Genomic DNA, 4,962 nt, shown 5'->3' with positions numbered 1-4,962 from the left:
AGTGATGGGACCGGATGCTATGATCTTAGTTTTCTGAATGTTGAGCTTTAAGCCAACTTTTTCAGTCTCCTCTTTTACTTTCATCAAGAGGCTTTTTAGTTCCTCTTCACTTTCTATCATAGGGTGGTGTCATCTGCATATCTGAGGTTATTGATATTTCTCCCGGCATTCTTGATTCCAGCTTGTGCTTCTTCCAGCCCAGCATTTCTCATGACATACTCTAAAACCACAATCTGCAGTTTCTGGAATCCATCTGTCTTAGCCTTCTGAATAGCAGGCTTCTGGGTTTTCTTCCTTTTCATAAGGAGTGATAATGGCCCTTCTTTCAAGTTATCCAAAGGTTCCTCAGCCATGCCAACTCCTGGACTTCTGTACTCGTAGGATGGCAACACCACCTCTAAAGCACAGAAGAACTTCAGGCTTTGCCTCTGAAGAGGTGCCACAATATCTTCATTTTCCCTTTCTTCTTCAGGGTCAGAAAGATCCTGAAGCTTGATGATCCTTTTTGACCATCCATTGAAACCAAAGTAGTAATTTGCCAATTCTTGGCATCTGGAGCTGTTTAGGGCAAGGGCGTTGTGTTGAACCACCTTATGTTGGGTGCCAAGACGAAATCTTCACTGGAGATTTCTGGAAAAGCTGCTTCTGGTTGCATGCCTTTTGGGCTCTGTGAGCATCCCTCGCTGAATAAAACTTGATGACGGCATAAAATCCAGGACCGGCCACTGCTGCGTTTGGGAAGACTCGGACCGAATACAGAAGGCCGAACTGGGAGAAGACTGTGAACAGAGAATGAAGGCCTCGGCCATGGGTCCAGAGCTCAGTCCCCACACAAGCAAGGTTTTGTCACTCCCTGTGGGAACCGCAAAAGGTACCAACTCCGCCATCCTACCGTCACCACCTCTTCCTGTTTGATATTGAAATTACCCTAACATAGACACAGTGGTGAAATCTCAAGTTTCTCTGGTATGTCTAGATCTTTGTCAAGATCTTTACCGGGTTGTATGTGATTTTAAAAGACTGAAAAATCCCATTGGCATATGGGGGTATATGGGGGTATCTCTTTATTTCAGTTCTGAGTTTCACCTTTCCTTCAAGCTGTTTTTAGACTATCAAAGGATTGTTTCTGTTTTGTATCCACTTTCTGACAAAGAAAAAACAACATTAGGTGATCATTATTTAAAGCAAGAAGAAGGAAGAGGAAGAAGGGGAGGAGAAGAGGCAGAAGAAGCCAAATAAAAGAAATTACTCTAGAATTTTTTTCCTTTTTTCTTTGCAGCTAAATTTATGAATCAGTGAAGTTTTCTGAGTGTTGATAATATTTTAATGCCACCATTTATTTTGCAACCGTGCTTAGTTTTGTCCAAAATCCTCAGTTTTATCAGCATGCACTGTGCTAAATGCATGACAGACCCTTGCTTGCCTCTTGGGGTACAAAGATAAATGAGACACAACCCTTGCCTGCAGATAATTTATAATTTACCATCATTTGGCCCGTTGGTTGTTCCAGTTGTGAGTTGGCCAATTGAGTACATTGACTGCAGTATTTTGAGGTAAGCATTTCTTTCTTTTCTTTTTTCTCTTTTGGCCACATCATGTGGCTCGTGGGATCTTAGTTCCCTGACCAGAAATTGAACCCAGGTCCTCAGCAGTGAAAACACAGAGTTCTAACCACTAGACTGCCAGGGAATTATCTTTTTTTCTTTTTTTCATTTCTGTTTTTAGAGGTTGCAGTGGAAGCCTGAGGCATGGATTCCAAGCTCTAGTCTTACTCATTTGTGATACCATTGCCCTCTCCCCTCACAGTTTCCCCTGAACTTGTACTTTTTCTAGGAGGACTCTAGAAAGGTGGTCTTTCTCTGCCTGAGATGAACACATTTGGGTCAAGACCTCTTCCAAAGAGCCTAGTCTGAAATAAAACCAGAAAAACAAAAAATAAAAATCTGGTTTTCTAGTTCCAGAATAATCTGGACCTCCAGTATAATCTTTAGTGCTTGCCAAAGGGAAATTATTATTTAGTCACTAATTCGTGTTCAACTTTTTGCAGCCCCATGGGACTGCAGCATACCAGGCTTCCCTGTCCTTCACCATCTCCCGGAGCTTGCTCAAGATGCATTGACTCGGTGATGTTATCCAACCATCTCATCCTCTATTCGCCCCCAGTAAGTTAGTTGTCACCTAATAACATTCGGAGAAGGCAATGGCACCCCACTCCAGTACTGTTGCCTGGAAAATCCCATGGACGGAGGAGCCTGGTAGGCTGCAGTCCATGCTTAGGGTCAGACACGACTGAGCGAATTCACGTTCACTTTTCACTTTCATGCATTGGAGAAGGCATTGGCACCCCACTCCAGTACTCTTGCCTGGAAAATCCCATGGATGGAGGAGCCTGGTAGGCTGCAGTCCATGGGGTCGCTAGGAGTCGGACACGACTGAGCGACTTCACTTTCACTTTTCACTTTCATGCATTGGAGAAGGAAATGGCAACCCACTCCAGTGTTCTTGCCTTGAGAATCCCAGGGATGGGGGAGCCTGGTGGGCTGCCGTCTATGGGGTCACACAGAGTCAGACACAACTGAAGTGACTTAGCAGCAGCAATAACATTCTTGCCCAAACTAAGAGCCTACCTGCATCATTCTTTGCCTGGACTCCTGATGTGTGTAAACTGGGAGATAATAAAGGGATGTTTTTGTAAGCCTTGACATTTGTGGAAATGTGTTATACTGCAGTAGAAAACTGATCCACCCATGATAGCAACATGAAATAAAGAGCTATCCAAAAATACTGGAATATCAATAGCTAGGTTTTGAGTATTTTCAAAGAATCACCACAGAACGTTTAAGCCCATGATTTCCCTCTTCTTGGAAATGCTTTGGAATTTTCTTTTTCTCTTTGTTTCTATAGTTCAAAAAAGGCCTCCTCTACAGAAGGACACATCCATGTGTTTAGGGATTTATGCATCCAGTATGTATTATATATCAACTGTGTATGTGCCTGGCACTCAGGTGGGCATTTGGAGGTGAACTCTGACTGAAGCATGGCCATCGCACACCAGGAGCTTACATAGACGTGAAAGCAGATCATTGCGTATAGTTTGGATGCTCAAGTTTGAAGATTACAGCTGATGACACAGTGCACAGGAAGCAGTAGCATTTGCCTCAGTGATCTGCCATGGGCAGGAGCCTGGCTCTCAGCCCAGTGGACTCATAACCCTGATTGTAATGGCCCATTGCAAAGGGATTGTCTCTTGGAGGTGGACTTACGTTGCCCAAGCTCATTATGACTGCTCTCTATTAATACAAATCCAATTAGAGCCCATTAAAATACAATGAGAGCTACATCTCTAAAATCGAAAGGAAAGCCCAAATCAACAAATCAGTGCCTTATTATCCCCCAGTAGACAAGTACTTAGAAAACCAAATTATCATAATCAGGGTGACAATATATCAATTTAAAGTGAGGAATTAAACTGTCAAGTTGACTGGTCTGACATGGCCTCTGTCAGATGATAGCATCACCATGGATTCAAGAAGTGATGCTTTGAGAAAACGCTTGACAGACTCTTACCGCAGCCGGGAGGACCTTACCGAGCAAAGAGAAACACTTGCTCAGCCAAGATATCTCTACCCTTGAGAGCCCTTGGACAGGCCTGGCCAACTCCATCTCATTGCAATACTTTAGCCTCTCTGTGCTGTACCTGACCACCTGTTCACACTGTATCTTCATAACAGGGTACAATATAGACTGTTAAGTTTCATCTTATTTACAGTCACTTTCAATTCTCCTTCTTTAAGGTTACTCCCAAGTCATTTTGTTTTGAATTTGGGATTTTCCTGTACTTTTTACTCCCACATGACAGACAGTCCTCTGGCTTTGTGTTCACAGAGGGCTAATCAATACAAGTGCTGTAGTAGAGGGGTACAGAGGGTTCTATAGGAACTTGGGACAAAAAGAAGCTAACATTTACTGAATTCCTGCTAAGAACCAAATACTGTGGCAAGCATTCTACATGCATCACTCATGTGATCTGTGATAACCCCATCGTGTAGTAATTGGGGATTAAGGAACTTGCTCATAGTTATAGAGCAAGAAGTAGGGCCAGGGTTTAAGCTTAGGGCATCTGAGCCCAGAGCTTATGTTCTTAACTGTGTCTCTTTAGTCTTTTAGTCCTCATATCCACTCTGAATGATGCAGAGGTATATCTGACTGGGCTCAGTTGCAGAAAACAGAGGCCACTCTATTAGAGAAAGAGGGTGTTAATGGGGGACAATATGCCAGCAAATTTGGGAAACTCAGCAGTGGCCACAGGACTGGAAAAGGTCAGTTTTCATTCCAATCCCAAAGAAAAGCAATGCCAAAGAATGCTCAAACTACCGCACAATTGCACTCATCTCACACGCTAGTAAAGTCATGCTCAAAATTCTCCAAGCCAGGCTTCAGCAATATGTGAACTGTGAACTTCCTGATGTTCAAGCTGGTTTTAGAAAAGGCAGAGGAACCAGAGATCAAATTGCCAACATCCTCTGGATCATGGAAAAAGGAAGAGAGTTCCAGAAAAGCATCTATTTCTGCTTTATTGACTATGCCAAAGCCTTTGACTGTGTGGATCACAATAAACTGTGGAAAATTCTGAAAGAAATGGGAATACCAGACCACCTGATCTGCCTCTTGAGAAATTTGTATGCAGGTCAGGAAGCAACAGTTAGAACTAGACATGGAACAACAGACTGGTTCCAAATAGGAAAAGGAGTTTGTCAAGGCTGTATGTTGTTACCCTGTTTATTTAACTTATATGCAGAGTACATCATGAGAAACGCTGGACTGGAAGAAGCACAAGCTGGAGTCAAGATTGCCGGGAAAAATATCAATAACCTTAGATATGCAGATGACACCACCCTTATGGCAGAAAGTGAAGAGGAACTCAAAAGCCTCTTGATGAAAGTGAAAGTGGAGAGTGAAAAT

The 4,962-nt window shown here is 43.0% G+C and overlaps 1 protein-coding gene and 1 pseudogene across 1 annotated transcript in view; one reads left to right on the top strand and one right to left on the bottom strand.

Moving 5' to 3' along the window:
* LOC105000971 overlaps positions 1-887 on the bottom strand; it is a 4,498-nt pseudogene extending 3,611 nt beyond the window's left edge.
* The window catches only part of SLC24A2 (solute carrier family 24 (sodium/potassium/calcium exchanger), member 2), a 284,020-nt gene that overhangs the window by 24,081 nt on the left and 254,977 nt on the right, over positions 1-4,962 (top strand). The gene's annotated exons all lie outside the window — the stretch shown is intronic.

The sequence above is a fragment of the Bison bison genome, unplaced genomic scaffold (genome assembly GCF_000754665.1).
Source record: "Bison bison bison isolate TAMUID 2011002044 unplaced genomic scaffold, Bison_UMD1.0 scf7180017864376, whole genome shotgun sequence".
Lineage (NCBI taxonomy): Eukaryota > Metazoa > Chordata > Mammalia > Artiodactyla > Bovidae > Bison > Bison bison.
Note: the sequence above shows the minus strand (reverse complement) of the source record. Positions and strands in the feature narration are given on the sequence as shown.